We start from the raw sequence: 17,464 nt of genomic DNA, 5'->3' as shown, positions 1-17,464 counted from the left end.
ACTGGCAGAGAAAGAGATGAGGAGGAGAAGAGAATGGAGCAGAGGACTGCAGCCCCCTTCCCTAGCCAAAGCCTTCCCATCTGCTCCTGGCCCACGCTGGGGGAGGGAGAAGTTTCAACTGTCAGTCAAGTCTAAAGTCTATCATATTGGACTGAACATTTTAATTACTGGATGGAAAGTATCTATTACAACTTAAAGTGACTGAGTAATTATTGCTTAAAAGTAACCAAAGCAGTCTTGGGAACTGTGTTTTCATTCAGGGACAGAGAAAAACTAGTCCCACTGAATAAATTTAAAGAGACAGAAAGTAGGAGCAAGAGAAATTAAGAATCATTCACAATTCCACCAAACAAAAGTAAAATGCCAAGAAATTAACTTAATCAAGGAGGTGAAAGACCTAATCTCTGGAAAGTATAAAACACTGATGAAAGAAATTGAAGACAACACAAATGGAAAGTTACTCCATGCTCATGGGTTGGAAGAATTGATACTGTTAAAATGTCCATACTACCCAAAGCAATCTACAGATTCAGTGTAATCCCTATCAAAATACCAAAAACATTTTTTTCACAGAACTGGAACAAATAATCCTAAAGTTTGCATGGAACCACAAAAGACCTTGAATATCCAAAGCTATCTTGAGAGAGAAGACCAAAGCTAGAGGTATCATAATCCTAGATTTCAAGATATACTACAAAGCTATAGTAATCCAAACAGTATGGTTCTGGCACAAAAACAGACCCACAGATCAATAGAACAGAGTAGAGAGCCAAGAAATAAACCTACATTTTTATGGTTAATCAATCTAGAACAAAGGAGGGAAGAATATGCAGCAGGGAAAAGATGGTCTCTTCAATAAATGGTGCTGGGAAAACTGAACAGCCATATGCAAAAGAATTAAACCGGACCACTTTCTAACACCACGAACAAAACTAAACTCAAAATGGATTAAAGATCTAAATCTAGACCTGAAACCATAAAACTATTAAAAAAAAAAAAAACATAGGCAGTAATTTCTTTGACATTGGCCTTAGCAACATTTTTCTAGATATGTCTTCTCAAGGAAGGGAAACAAAAGCAAACATCAACTGTTGGAACTACCTCAAAATAAAAAGCTTTTGTATAGTGAAGGAAACCATCAACAAAACAAAAAAGCAACCTACTAGCCCTAGCCCTAACCCTTACTGAATAGCAAAAGATATATGCAAATGATATATCTGATAGGCAGCTGATATCCAATATATAAAAAGAACTTCTACCACTCAACACCAAAAAACCAATAATCCAATTAAAACATGGGCAGAAGACCTGAATAAACATTTTTCCAAAGAAGACATACAGATGGCCAACAGACCCACGAAAAGATGCTCAACACCACTAATCATCAGGGAAATGAAAACCAAAACCACAGTGAGATATTACCTTACCCTTTTCAGAATGGCTAGAATCAAAAAGACAAGAAATAACAAGTGTTGGCAAGGATGTGAAGAAAAAGGAAACTACACTGTTGGTGGGAATATAAATGGATGCAGCCACTGGGGAAAACAGTACAGACGGTCCTCAAAAAATTAAAAATAGAGGGGCGCCTGGGTGGCTCACTCAGTTGAGTGTCCGACTTCGGCTCAGGTCACGATCGCACGGTCCGTGAGTTTGAGCCCCGCGTCAGGCTCTGGGCTGATGGCTCAGAGCCTGGAGCCTGCTTCCGATTCTGTGTCTTCCTCTCTCTCTGCCCCTCCCCCGTTCATGCTCTGTCTCTCTCTGTCCCAAAAATAAATAAACGTTAAAAAAAAAAATTAAAAAAAAAATTAAAAATCGAATTACCATATGATCTAATAACTCTACTACTGGGTGTTTACATCCCAAAAAAACAAAAACACTATTTCAAAAAGATATATACACTTCTATGTTTTTGCAGCATTATTTACAATAGCCAAGATACGCAAGAAGCCCAAGTGTCCATCGATACATAAGTGGATAAAGAAGAGGTGGTACATATATATAACTATGTAATATATATAACTAAGTATATATATACACCTATGTATATAACTATATACATATAACTATATAACTGTGTATATATAACTATATACATATAACTATGTACATATAACTATATATATGATTATATATATAACTATATATACTATATATAACTATACAACTATATATATAACTATATATACAACTACATATATAACTATATAAAAAAGTATATACATAACTGTATACATATAACTATATATATAACTATGTGTATATGTATAACTATGTATATATATATAGCTATGTATATATAACTATATATAACTATGTATATATACATAACACTATGTATATACATATATAACTATGTATATATATATACATAACTATATATATATGACTATGTATATATATATAACTATGTATAGCTATATATATAACTATATAATCATTCAGCCCTAAAAAAGAATGAGATCTTGTCATTTGCGACAGCATAGATGAACTTGGAGGTTATTATGCTAAGTGAAATAAGACAGAGGAAAAAAATACCATATGATTTCATTTATATGTAGAATCTAAAAACAAAGAAATGAACAAATAAACAAAACAAAAACAGACTCATAAGTATAGAGAACTGATAGTTGCCAGAGGGGAGGTAAGTAGGAGGATGGTGAAATAGGCAAAAGGGCATTAAGAGGTACAACATCCAGTTACAAAACACCTAAGACACAGAGATGAAAAGTACAGCATAGGGAATATAGTCAATAATATTGTAATATCATTTGGTGACAAACACCATTGTGAGCACTGAGTCACGTATAGAATCAGTATGTTGCACATCGGAAACTAACATAACTCTATGTAATACTTTAATAATAAATAAAAAGAGACACAAAAATAAAATTGCTCTCTGACTACATCCTGTAGGTTATGATTTCTTGATATAAGTTATATGAGCAAATACGTGCACATATATATACACTTACATGTATGTGAACACATAAATTATACTTAGTATACAGCATACTGCTCTATAGTCTTTTTTTTTTTTTAATTAATTAACTTATTTTGAAAGAGAGAGAGCATGCACATGAGTTGGGGAGGGGCAGAGGGAGAGACAGAATCCCAAGCAGGCTCTGTGCTGTCAGCATGGAGCCTCACTTGGGTTTGATCCTACAGACCATGAGACCATGAGCGCCAGAACCAAGAGTCAAACACTTAGCCGACTGAGCCACCCATGTGCCCCTGTAGTCTGTTTTCTTCTTAAAACGAAAACATCTTGCAGCTCTGTCTATATCAGTATATAAGGGATTCCCTTTACTTTTACTGAAATAACATTTCCATAGAGTGAAATATACAGATCTTAAATAAACAATGAGGGACCTCTGACAAATATAGATGTTCATGTAACTATCACCCCTTTCAAGATGTAGAACATTTCTATCATCCCAGACAGTCCTTTCAAACCTTCTTCCAATCAACCTCCAACACTTAGATTTGTGTTGGAGGATTGTGCACTATTAATTTGATTTATACAACTATAAACTACTTTTGATTCTTGCCATGTTCCTATTTCAGTGGAATCATCCAGTACGTATTCTTCTGTGTAAAGCTTCCTCCACTTAGCTGTGATGTGTATTGCCGGTTCATTCCTTTTAGTTGCACGCCCCTCTCTTGGCCAGTCTGCAATGCCATGGTCTGGGTACTGCTGGTATGTGAGGGCACATGTTTGTCTTGTTTTATGTAAATAAAGGCTATTGCTAGCAGGGATCTTGGAGGCCAAAATGCCGCAAAAATTGGTGGGCATGGGTGGAGCATTTAAGATCTGTTAGAGTGTTTGCCGCCTAACTTAAAGACTCCTGCATTAGGACAGTTGGTCATGGAACAGGTTAGGTTAACACTAGGTCACCTGCCAACCTCGAGAAAACTGTGCGATGAGGCACGCTGTAAAACACAATCCCCAGCACAGCAGTGGCTCCCTCTCTGGTATTAGTTTAGCTGGGAACCCGAAGGCCTAACTAAAAGGAATGAAATCCTCTGTATCCAGAGGGCTGAGCAGGTCACCTTCTGGGGCACTCGCTTATTTTGTGTCTAAGAACTACACTCCTGGAAGTTGCAGGTATGTAGCAAAAAAAAAAAAAAAAAAAAAAAAAAGTTTCACCGAGAACAATGTGTAATTACAATGGCCATTATGGTGAACTTTCCAATTAGACAAGATCATTCCTTTAAGAAGTACACTCCAAAGCAAAGCAAGAGTTCCCAAATTAAACAGAATGGGATACCTGTTGCAGCTGGCATGCAGAAGCCTCCAAAAGATTTCAAGATTCCAAAACAGCTTCAGTGAAAGATTCATTACGAAAGGCTAATGAAAAAGGAGGAAAGGTATCTAACGCAAGACTGTAAGACTGTGGTAACTCTTACTGCTCCCCTCTACTCTTTGAGTACCCACCCCAGTAAGCCTCAGGCTGAACTGGCTTTCCATTCTGAAGAGACTGGGACACAGTGACCTTTTGAAATAAGACCATTCCAGGCTACAGGTGATCCACTTCAGATATCTCTCACTCCTTGGTCAAAGGTCGAACTAACGGCCATAGTTAAAGTGTTTCTTCAACTCCAGGAGGATCCTCAAGAGTTTTTATAAATTACCTCCTGGGGTGCCTGGGTGGTTCAGTCGGTTAAGCATCCGACTTTGGCTCAGGTCATGATCTCACAGTTTGTTAGTTCGAGCCGCATGTGGGGCTCTGTGCTGACAGCTCAGAGCCTGGAGCCCACTTCGGATTCTGTCTCTCTCTCTCTCTCTCTCTCTCTCTCTCTCTCTCTCTCTCTGCCTCTTCCCTGCTGGTGGTCTCTTTCTCTCTCTCTCAAAAATAAACATTAACAAAAATAAAAACAGACCACCTCCTGCTGGTGGTCTCTTTCTCTCTCTCTCTCTCAAAAATAAACATTAACAAAAATAAAAACAGTTGAGAGAAGGGAATAAAAATTCACCATTGTCCCTTCCTTTCCACATACACATACATTATCCCTTCCTTTCTGTCCTGGGAATAACTATTTCCCTCTTGCTTGTCTCCTTTTGCATCTTAAGAACATAGCCTGACTTTCTTTTTTTTCTGCCTGGGATATGCAGATTGTTGGTTCTTTCCTGGGCTATCTTTGCAAGCGACTTTAGATCTTGTGAAGATGCTATATTTTACATAACCCTCTTTGAGGATGCCTCTTGGGTCCAGGAGGTTGTTTAATATTGCCAAAAATATTCACTGTTTGACCTGGCTGGAACTTGACAAGATATTTGAAAGGACTTAATAACTCCAGAATCAGAAATCTGGTCAAATTGGAAACTGATATTCAGAGCCTGAGAGGAACTTTTTTTTTTGGAGGGGGGGGTCTTCTGCCCCCAAGCTAAATGTACCCAGAGGAAAAGAAGGTATGCCTATAGGTGGGTGGGTGTGTATTTATACACACTTTGATATTAGGTGGCAACCCAGTTCTCTGAGGAATTAAAAACAGCCGTCCTGGTTTTACAAAGCTGTCTTCACAGGGCCAGAGGTGTGACTCCAGAAACAATTCAAAGAACACCAGTCCTTTCTACCAATTCCCAAGCCTCCCCTATTTATCTCAAAAGGCTGGTAAGTATAAAACTTTTGGCTTTAAGGGGATCAAAGTCATTGGGGGGGCAGGGTAGGGGAGTGTTTTCCCTGTGCCTTTAAACTGTCCTTGCTCAGTGTTCTGTCTAGTGTTCTCCTGGGTTTTTCCAGCCCATGTCTTTGAAGTGCAAATTTTAGGGAGGTATTCTTATCAAGAAAAAACAAAAGGGGGAAAGGTCATTTGGAACCTGACTTGACAAAGACAACACATCTTCAGTGTCTTCTCCACAAATATTTTTTAAAACGCTGTAGTCATCTCGACAGTTCAGCTTAACTTATTCCATCTACGGGAAAAACTCACTCAGATCCAAATTTTATAACTAGTCAATTTCATACCTACTTCATGGCAGGTAATTTTAAAATAGAAGCTGTAAGTTTTCTGTGTCTCTCAATGTTCCTGTGTGTCAAATGAAAGAGGACTTCAACTACCTCGTTTTTGACATCAGTTTGTATTTTCTCACCGATTAAGTTCTTTCCAGTTTATCTCTTAACTCAGGCAAAAGACCTGGTGGGGAAGGCATCCCAGGATGGGACCGAAACTGCCCCTCAAGCAGTAAGGACTGTCCAGAGCCTGCAAGACCCCACAGGACTGACCTCAAGACAATGATCAGCTTGACTTTCACTGTCCCCCTGCACCTACCCATCGACCTTTGTTTCAGATTGTCCTAATATAAAACCTGGGAGTATTTTCGGCACTTTGAGACAGTCTTTGAGACACTAGTCAGCTGTGGTCCTGATAGGGACTCGCTGAAATAAATTTTCTTGTTTCCCCACCACTGGTCTCTCTGCTTTTGGATCTTGTTAGCGGTAAGTGGCCGAACCTGGTCTGCTTGGGGTCCCCAGAGCCAGGTGCTATGTGCCCCTGCACACCGTGTACATATATATGTGTGTATGTATATGTATGCTGTAGTTATGTGATATTTTCTACCTTCAGATGGTATTGCTAAAATTAATCTGTAAAAGAGCTCTATTTAGATGGTTTGAAGGAAAGTGCTCATATGGTTTGGCCATTCTAAAACTCTTAGGTAGAAACTAGAAACCCAGGGGCGCATGGGTGGCTCAGCTGGTTAAGAGTCAAACTTCAGCTCAGGTCATGATCTCTCATGGTTTGTGAATTTGAGCCCTGCGCTGGGTTCTTTGCTGTCAGCACAGAGCCCGCTTTGGATCCTCTGTTCCCCTCTCTGTCCCTCCTGTGCTCATGCACACACACATTCTCACTCTTTCTCAAAAATAAATAAACATAAAAAAAAAAAAAACCAGAAACTAGAAACCCAAATGTTTTTCAAATTCACCTGATCTGGAAAAATATTTGATATGAGAGCTAACTGAAGTTTGATGGTTTAATTAAACAGACGTGTCTTTAGGGTGGTCAAGATTAAATATAAATTTTTTTTTTAACGTGTATTTATTTTTGAGAGAGCACGAGAGCAGGGGAGGGGCAGAGAGAGAGGGAGACACAGTAGAATCATCAAGATTAAATATAAAACTTTTTTCTTAATGTTTATTTTTGAGAGAGAGAGAGAGAAAGAGAGAAAGAGAGAAACAAACAAACAAACAAACAAACACGGAGTGCGAGTGGGGAAGGGGCAGAGAGAGACGGAGACACAGAATCTGAAGCCGGTTCCAGGCTCTGAGCTGCCAGGACAGAGCCCCAGGTGGGGCTTGAATTCCCAAACTGTGAGATCATGACCTGAGCCAAAGTGAGATACTTAACTGACTGAGCCACCCAGGCACCCCAACATAAAATTTTTATTCGGAGTTTACTAGCCAAATAAATTCACGTTAGCACTTGTAAGATCTGTCAAAAAAAAAAAAAAAGATAGCTTAGGATAATGGTTGACTTTACCTAATGTTTAATGAAGTTTTTGTAGGTAAGCTAACATAATTATTAAGGACGAGTACTTTAAGTAGATGTAAGCAAGATAAAAGTTTACAAATGAACTTTTTATTTTTAGCACTATTTATGTCTACTTAAATAGTTTTCTCAAAACAATTTTTTTTTGGTAACCTAAAAACCTTAATGTTTTGCTGAGTTAGGTTAAATGAGGAGTTAAGTTAAATGAGGAATAAATTCATTCATTACCTACACATCATTTCCAAATAAGACAAAATACTAAAACATTAACTGCTAAGCATAGGTTTATCCACTTTTAGTTTCTCATTACAGAGAAATTAAAAGATATTTGGATATGTTAATGCTATACTTTAACATATTCCAAAAGGTACATGCTTTTAGAAATTTTGAAATATATTCATAAATTTGCAAATTTAAAGAATGCACCTATGTGGCTCAGTAGGTTAAGTGTCTGACTCTTGGCTTCAGCTCAGGTCATGATGTCGTGTTCTGAGATAGAGCCCCACACATTGGGCTCCAAGTGAAATCTGTTTGGGATTCTCTGTCTCTTGTGTGCTCTCTCTCTCTCTCTCTCTCTCTCTGCCCTTCCCCTGCGCGCGCGCGCGCACACACACACGTGCTCTTTCTAAAAAAAAAAAGAAAAGAAAGAATGCTGATATGACACCTGATAGGTTGATATGAATATCTCCATATTCGAAGGAAGAAGGATGTGTTTTCAGTGAAAAAAACAAAGGTGTGAGAAATGGAGATGTATTTTTTGTTATGGAGAAAAAAAAGTAATTTTGTCCTAAAATAAGGCTGGTTGTTTAAAGAGGAAAAACATAGGACAAAATCAGAATGTAGAAAAGTTGTATAACATTTGTGGAAAAGGAATCTCTGAAAAGGAATTTTAATGTGCAGTCAAGCTGGTTAAGATTAAAATGAATTCATTTTAAAAAATAAGTTTTTTTTTTTTTTTTTTAATTTTTTTTTTTTCCAACGTTTATTTTATTTTTGGGACAGAGAGAGACAGAGCATGAACGGGGGAGGGGCAGAGAGAGAGGGAGACACAGAATTGGAAACAGGCTCCAGGCTCCGAGCCATCAGCCCAGAGCCTGACGCGGGGCTCGAACTCACAGACCGCGAGATCGTGACCTGGCTGAAGTCGGACGCTTAACCGACTGCGCCACCCAGGCGCCCCAAAAAATAAGTTTTAATATCAGGTAAGCTGGTACAAAATTAGAATTTGGTTTTCTCTCTGGTAAAAAGGCAAGATTTTCTTGGACTTTTGGTCTCCTTTCATAAAATGGTGAAAATGTCTTTACATTTTAAGTATTAAATTTCATAATGACCTGTGACCCTATTTAGGCAAATGGTTTAACACCTTTTTTTTTTTTTTTTTTTGATACTCCGACAAACTTCCTAAAATCAAATGTTAAGTGAAGTCTCTGACCTGGAATATTCCAAAACTTTGTTAAACTAATTAGCCTTATTTGATATGTAAATTACAGGGGACACCTTGTCAAATAAGTAATACTAAGCCTCTGTCCTTTACATCATATTTGTAAGATTATGTCACATGTGGATAAAGTCCATTCTGCTACAGTCCACAGGATAAATGTCCTTGTAACATGGCAACAGTCTGCTCTAAACCTGGAGAAATTAAGATGGGTAAACAATAGCTGTACATTAAACAGTTTACAGTGTTAGTTAAGTGTTAAGTGTTGTGGCCAAGATGGCCAACTGGTTCTTCCTGATTCCCTGATAAACCCCATTTTTTAATTTTTGCATTCCTCTACCCACTATGGGGTGTTTAAGATGAATTACAATTGGGGCTCCTGGGTGGCTCAGTCAGTTAAGCTTCAAACCGGCTCAAGTCATGATCTCACGGTTCATGGATTCCAGCCCCGAGTGTTGGGCTCTGTGCTGACAGCTCAGAGCCTGGAGCCTGCTTCGGATTCTGTGTCTCCCTCCCTCTCTGCCCCTCCCCTGCTCATGTTCTGTCTCTGTCTCAAAAACAAATATAAACGTTAAGATGAATTATAATTAAACACTGCTGGGGAGACTTCTATAATAAGACTGTGAAAACCGTTTACCATCAATGTCTAACCTGTCAGGTCCATAGGTCTGGAAAAATTTTTGTTCACAGAGGCCTCAAACCTCCTCCCTCTTTGAACATCTCCAGCTGGACTTCATTCAACTGCCACCTAGCATGGATTATTAACATGTTCTTGTTACTGGAGGTATGTTTTCTGGATGGGCTGAAGGTTTTTCCTGCTGCAAGGTTGATGCCTCCCAACAAAAGCAAAGAAACTGTTAGAAAGTATGTTTCCTTCACCATCCCCTGTGATCAAAGCACCACTGCATGGAGCAAATCATACAAACCTTAACAAGACCTCACTAATGTTATAGAATTCTATCAGTAAACAACTTTCTGCTGATCCTCTCCCGTGCTAGCATGATAAGCTACTGTAAGTCTTTTAAGTCTTATGCTAAAGCCCACCATCAACATGTTAAAGATGCTTTCCCTTATCCCAAGTTCAAAGGATCCTGTTGGTCACAGTCTGGAACCTGGTGACCGGATATTGTGGAAACATCATTGCTGAAAAAACGGCTCTGAGCCCGAAGGAAGGGACCATACCAAGTGCTCCAGAACACTGACACAGCTGTAAAACCTAAAAGACATTGAGCCTTGGAAACACATCTCACAGCTAAAGAAAGATCTACCTGACACTGTTCTGCACACACGCTGGATACCTCTGCATCAATCTAGCCAGACTTAGACTTCATACTTTATTTTTTTTTTTTAATTTTTTTTGGGGACAGAGAGAGACAGAGCATGAACGGGGGAGGGGCAGAGAGAGAGGGAGACACAGAATCAGAAACAGGCTCCAGGCTCTGAGCCATCAGCCCAGAGCCCGACGCGGGGCTCAAACTCACGGACCGCGAGATCGTGACCTGGCTGAAGTCGGACGCTTAACCGACTGCGCCACCCAGGCGCCCCTTAGACTTCATACTTTAAACGTAAACCCCCTTTTCCTTCTCTTCCTTTCCTGTACTGTGGCACTGGCCTGGAAAGATAGCTCCCTCATCAGTATCTCCCAGGCTGTTGCTAAGGGGGGGAACCTCTTGTTTCAGGCTAAGAGAAAAATCTAACGGTGCCTCTAACATTTCACAAGCAAAATCAGACATCTAATTGGTTGACTCTCCTTAATTTACATTGCTGAGTTAAAAAGGACCTACCAAGGAGAGTTTCATGACCAGAATTCACTTCTTATGGCAGGTCCTTATTTCTCTGGTTAGAGATAAATGTAAGGGAGGCTATGATTAAAAACTCTCCCTTAATTCTTAAAATTATTGCAAAATCTGCTGTTAAAACAATAGCAGCCCAGCAAAGATCCCTCTGGCCAAAGTTGTCCTTGATACTAGAACAATTCTTGATTATCTTTTAGCTGAGCAAGGAAGTGTCTGTGCCTTGGCCAACATCACCTGCTGTGTCTGGATGAACACTTATGGGGAAACTGAAATTCAATTACATAAAATCACAGAACACATCACTTGACTTAAAAAGGTGACCCCTTCCATGGGGTCTTGGGGACCATGGTTCTAAAGTGCACTCCAAATATTGGGAATTATCCTATTTATAGGGATCATAATAATCTCCCTGGTGCACTGTATTCTCTCAAAAGCTTTACATGCATGATCACAGTGGCTCACCAACAAACAATCTCCCTAAGACTGGAACGTCTAAGGAATGAAGAAAATAAACCACTTAAAGAATGCACACCTGAAGCCATGTGACTATCACAGAGGTTAAGCAAAAATGTCATGACCTTTGGATACAACACAAAGGAACAATAAAAACTGCAACTTCAGAGCAATAGCTCAATTTTGATCACATCTCTCAGTTACTTGGAGAATCTAATCAAAATGGAGTAACTGTTAAAAAAAAGAAAACTATAAGGGCACCTGGGTGGCTCAATCAGTTGAGCATCCGACTTTGGCTCAGGTCTTGATCTCACAGTTTGTGGGTTCAAGCCTTGCGATGGGCTCTGTGCTGATGACAGCTCAGAGCCTGAACCCTGCTTCAGATTCTGTCTCTCTCTCTGTCCTTCCCCTGCTCATACTCTGTCTCTCAAAAATAAATAAACGTTAAAAAAATAAAAAAAACAAAACTACAAGGGCACCTGGGTGACTTGGTTAAGCGTCTGACTTCGGCCCAGGTCATGATCTCACAGTTCATGAGTTCGAGCCCCACATTGGCTCTGTGCTGCTGGCTCAGAGCTTGTAGCTGGCTTCAGATTCTGTGTCTCCCTCTCTCTCTCTGACCCTCCCTTGCTCACACTCTGTCTCTCTCTCTCAAAAATAAATAAACATTGAGAAAGAAAGAAAGAAAGAAAGAAAGAAAGAAAGAAAGAAAGAAAGAAAGAAAAATCTATATGCCCCAAATGGTGTCACTTAGACCAAGTTTCCAAGCCTGGGGCTTAATATCTAATCTAGCTGCACTTTCAAGTCCCGCCCCCCCCCTCCCCCCCCCCTCCCGTGTAGTCTTAACCAGTCAGCCAGGAATTTTTCAGTTAGCACCATATGGATGAAGTAATCTGCATAAAACCCCTTCCTTTTCCTAAGGGAAAGAAAGCTACCTTGCCTGGAACAATCCTTTCCTTTTGCGAATAACTTTCTTATCCCACCCACCTTCCTATAAAAACCATTTTGTGCAACTTCTCAGAGCTCTCCTCTACCTGCTGGGTACATGCTGTCTGATTCATGAATTCTTTAATAAAGCCAATTAGAACTTCAAATGTATTCAGTTGAACTTTTTTTTTTTTTTACATTTATTTACTTTTGAGACACAGAGACAGAGCACGAGTAGGGGAGGGGCAGAGAGAGAGAGTCACAGAATCCCAAGCAGGCTCCATGCTCTGAGCTGTCAGCACAGAGCCCGACACGGGGCTCGAACTCAGAGACCGTGAGATCATGACCTGAGCCGAAGTTTGATGCTTAACTGACTGAGACACCCAGGTACACCTGAACTTTGTTTTTTAACGCCACATTGTCTTAATCACTGTAACTTCATAGTAACTCCTGAAATCAGCTGGTATGAGTCTTCTAACTTTGTTCTTTAAGAATTTTTTGTGACTGTAGGTCTTCAGCTTTTCTGCATTTTTTTTTTTTGGCATGAACTTGTCAATTTCTACAAAAATTATGTTGGGGGCGCTACATTGAATATGTAGGACAATTTGTGGAGAAACGACATCCTAACAATATTAAAACTTCCAACTCGTGAACAAGGTCTATCTCTCCACTTATTTTGGAGTTCTTTAATTTCAGCAAGGTCTTAACGTTTTCAGTCCACATCTTCCATGTCTCCTGTTAAATTTATTTCTAGCTATATTCTTCTGACGCTAAACATGGACTTTAAAAATTATTTCCTAATTGTTGCAAATACATACAAATGCAATTTGACCTTGTATATTGCAATTTTGTTAAGTTCATTTAGTAGTTACTTTGTAGATTCTTTTGGATTTTCTATATAAACAATTAGGTCATCTGTAAAAAAGATGGTTTCATTTCTTCCTATTTCTTTTCCTTCCTCTTTTGCAATTCCTAGGACCTCCATTACAATGCTGAATGGAAGTGGTCAGAGAAGATAATCTTGCTTTGTTCTCAGGTAGGCAAGAATTCAATAGTTCACAGTTAAGTACACTATTAATTGGAGATTTCTCACTGATGCTCTTTTATCAGAGAACATTCTCAGCTATTCCTAGCTTTCTAAATAGTGTTACATTAAATGCAATGCTGTAATTTATTTAAGCATCCTGCTACTGACAGCCACGGAGATTGTTTGCACTCTTCTGCTCTTACAAACACTGCAGTGAATACATTTGTACAAATGTCATTTCATACTCTACAGGTATACCTGTAGATTAAATTTCTAGAAGCACAAATGCTTGACTTAAAGGCATATACATTCTTCACCAATGAATATTGATGAATTGCCCTCCTCAGATCCCTGCCTCAGCAATGTATGAAAGTATCTATTTCCCTACACCTTTGTCAGTGGAGTGCATCATCCAACTTTTGGATGCTGTCACCTAAACATCGGGAGTGTGAAAACATCAGCATTTCCCCTATCGTGAGGGAGGTCCAGCCTCTTTTAATATGTTTAAACAACACTATTTTTTTCTTTGAAGCATCTATTCACATTTTTTATCTCATTTTTATACTGAAATATAGTCTTCTAGAAGTTGGATTAATAAGATTTTTTATAAATTAGAGAAACTAATATTTTTATACAAATTGCAACTTATTTGCCTGTTAACTTTGCTTCTAGTGTTTTCTCAGGCAGAGATGTTCATTTCATCAATTGTTTAATTTTATGTCTTCTGAGTTTTAAGTCATGGATAGAAGGTTCCCTTACTTTCAGGTTATAGAAGAATTCTCCCATGGCTTCTCATACTTTCCAGTTTCACTTTACACATTAAAATCTTGAATCCACTTGGAATTTATTCATATAAGGCATGAGGTTTGGATCCAGCTCTTCCCCTGGATGCCTGCCCAGTTGGGACAGTCGCTCAATAGCCAGTCATTTTGTCACCGATTTGTCACTTTTATCATGTACTAAATTCCTGTAAGCCTTTGGGTCTATTCCTGGATTGCTTAGTATCTTCTATTGATTTTTCTACACATGAACTAGTGCTGTCACCAGCTAGACCCCAAGACAGGGTCTTTATTGCTCATCTGCTGGTACCTGCTGACCTCTGTCCTAAATTTTCCCTTAAATCCTTCTTTCCAACTTCTCTCTTAATCCAGACAAAAGACCCAAGGGGCATAGCAACTGTGGTCGAAACAGAAACTATCCCTCAAACAATAATGACTGTCCTGAGGAAGAGTGCCAGCTGGCCCAGACCACCCACACAAGTTTGAGCTTAACCCCTGACTCACACCTGCATAGGACCATGGAGTGACCCATGGAGTGAGAGACAGTTACCTTTACCTCATTATAATACTAAAATGTCCACCCAAAGAGAAGCACAAGTCTCATTTACGTAACATACAATGTACGCACAGGCACGTTTCCTCAAGGCGCAAGCACGAACTTGCCTCCCTCTACATTAGGTGACAAGGCTTTGCTTTCTAAATATTCATCTTAACCGTAAATAAAAGGAACCCATTCACCCCTGCTGGGGAAGTCAAAGCTTTGTAAATTATTCCCCATAATTTCCTTCTTCGTGGCAAATAAAGTTTCCTTTGTGTGATGACTTACCTGGTGGAGTTTCTACCTGGGACTCACCAAGGAGGAAACTCATTTTAGTTCAGTTACAGGGCCACAGTATTTTAATTATTAAATTTTATAATACAATAGTTTTTAAAAACTGTAAGGGCTAGTCTCCATTGTTTTCCTTTTTCAGATTTATTTTTTTTTAATTTTTAAAAAACTTTCCTTACAAATTTAAAATCAACTTGTCTAGTTACTGAAAAAAAATCTGCTTGTTTTGTTTGTAATCATGACAAATTTATAGCTTGACTTAGGGAGAAATGACATTTTTTATAATGCTGAGTCATACTGTCAACACCGTCTTTCCATTTAAGTATTCCTTATACCTCAGGAACATATTAAAATGTTCTTTTTAATAAAAAAAATCAATCCCATTTGCAACTTCACCAAAACCAATTAGATACCTAGGAATAAACTTAACCAAAGAGGCAAAAGATCTGTACTATGAAAACTATAGAACATTTATGAGAGAAATGGAAGAGGACACACGAAAATGGAAAAACATTCCATGCTTATGGATTGGAAGAACAAACATCGTCAAAATGTCTATACCACCCAAAGTGACCTACACATTTAATATAATCCCCATCAAAATACCACAGCATTCTTCTCGAAGCTAGAACAAACAATCCTAAAATTTGTATGGAACCACAAAAGACCCGAAAAGTCAAAGCAATCCTGAAAAAGAAAAACAAAACCAGAGGCATCACAATTCCAGATTTCAAGCTATATTATAAAGCTCTAGTCATTAAGACAATCTAGTATGGGCACAAAAGCAAACATATATCAACGGAATAGAATAGAAAATCCAGAAATGGACCCACAACTCTATGGTCAACTAATCTTCAACAAAGCAGGAAAGAATATTCAACAGAAAAAAAAAAAGGCAGTCTCTTTAATAAATGGTGTTGGAAAAACTGGACAGCAACATGCAGAAGAATGAAACTGGCCCACCTTCTGACACCATATACAGAAATAAACTCAAAATGGATGAAAGACCTAAATGTAAGACAGGAAACCATCAGTATCCTAGAAGAGAACACAGGTAGTAACGTCTTTGACATCAGACATAGCAACTTCTTACTAGATATGTCCCTGAGGCAAGGGAAATAAAAGCAAAAATGAATTACTGGGACCTCATTAAAATAAAAAGCTTCTGTACAGCTACAGAAACAATCAACAAAACTAAAAGGCAGCCTATGGAATGGGAGAAAATATTTGCAAATGAAATATTTGATAAAGGGTTAGTATCCAAAAATCTATAAAGAACTCAGCAAACTTAATACCCAAAAACCAAATAACCCAGTTAAGAAATGGGCAGAAGATGTGAACAGACAATTTTCCAAAGAAGACATCCAGAAGGCTAACAGATACATGAAAAGATGCTCGACCTCATTCATTATCAAAAAAATACAAATCAAAACCACGATGAGATACCACCTCATGCCTGTCAGAATGGCTAAGATTAACAAAAGAATAAACAACAGGTGTTGGTGAGGATGCAGAGAAAGGGAAACTCTCTTACACTGCTGGTGGGAACACAAACTGGTGTAGGCACTCTAGAGAATAGTATGGAGGGTCCTCAAAAAGTTAAAAATAGAACTACCCTATGATCCAGCAACTGCACGACTAGGTATCTACCCAAAGGATACAAAAATACAGACTCAAAGGGGTACATGCACCCCAATGTTTACAGAAGCATTATCAACAATAGCCAAGCTATGGAGAGAGCCCAAATGTCCATCAACCGATGAATGGATAAAGATGATGTGGTATATATATATACAGTGGAATATTACTCAGCCATCAGAAAGAATGAAATCTTGCCATTTGCAATGATGTGGATAGAGCTAGGATGTATTATGCTAAGTGAAATAAGTCAGAGAAAGACAAAAACCATATGATTTCACTCATATGTGGAATATAAGAAACAAAACTGATAAACATATGGGAGGGGGAAAAGAGAGAGGGAAACAAACCATGTGAATGTCTTAGAGAACAAACTGAGGGTTGATGACAGAGGGAGGTGAGAGGGAGGCGGGCTAGATGGGTGATGGGTACTAAGGCGGGTAGTTGCTATCATGAGCACTGGGTGTTGTATGTAAGTGAATCACTGAATTCTACTCCTGAAGCCACTATTGCACTGTATGATAACTAGAATTTAACAAAAATTTGAAAAAAAAATGATGTCATAAATAAATAAATAAAGTGTTCTTTTCATGGTTCTTGTATATTTGTTACATTTGTCTCTAGGCACTGAAGTACCCAGTTCGTTTTTTTATTTCTTCTCACTGTGGTAAAAGTTGTCTTTTAAAAAATATAGGAATGCTGCAGATTTCAGTTTATCAATTGTGTTCCCTGACACCTAAATAAATTCTCTTATCAGTTGTAGTTTTTCAGCTAATTTCTTTAAAAAAGTTTTTTTTTCAAATGTTTATTTATTTTTGACAGAGAGAGAGAGAGATAGAGAGAGAGAGAGAGAGAGAGAGAGCATGAGTTGGGGAGGGGCAGAGAGAGACACAGAATCTGAAGCAGGCTCCAGGCTCTGAGCTATCAGCACAGACGCGGGGCTCGAACCCACGAACCACGAGATCATGACCGAGCCGAAGTCGGATGTTCAACTGACTGAGCCACCCAGGGGCCCCCTCAGCTAATTTTCTTACCACCGCAGAATAATTTTACTTCCTGCTCTCTGAGTTTTAAACCTCTAATTTTTTCCTT

The 17,464-nt window shown here is 38.8% G+C and overlaps 1 protein-coding gene across 3 annotated transcripts in view; it reads right to left on the bottom strand.

Annotated features, from left to right (window-relative positions):
* The window catches only part of SLC44A3 (solute carrier family 44 member 3), a 110,718-nt gene that overhangs the window by 79,993 nt on the left and 13,261 nt on the right, over nucleotides 1-17,464 (bottom strand). The window lies entirely within an intron of this gene.

This window comes from Prionailurus bengalensis, chromosome C1 (genome assembly GCF_016509475.1).
Source record: "Prionailurus bengalensis isolate Pbe53 chromosome C1, Fcat_Pben_1.1_paternal_pri, whole genome shotgun sequence".
Classification (NCBI taxonomy): domain Eukaryota; kingdom Metazoa; phylum Chordata; class Mammalia; order Carnivora; family Felidae; genus Prionailurus; species Prionailurus bengalensis.
This window is presented reverse-complemented; position numbering and strand designations above follow the sequence as displayed.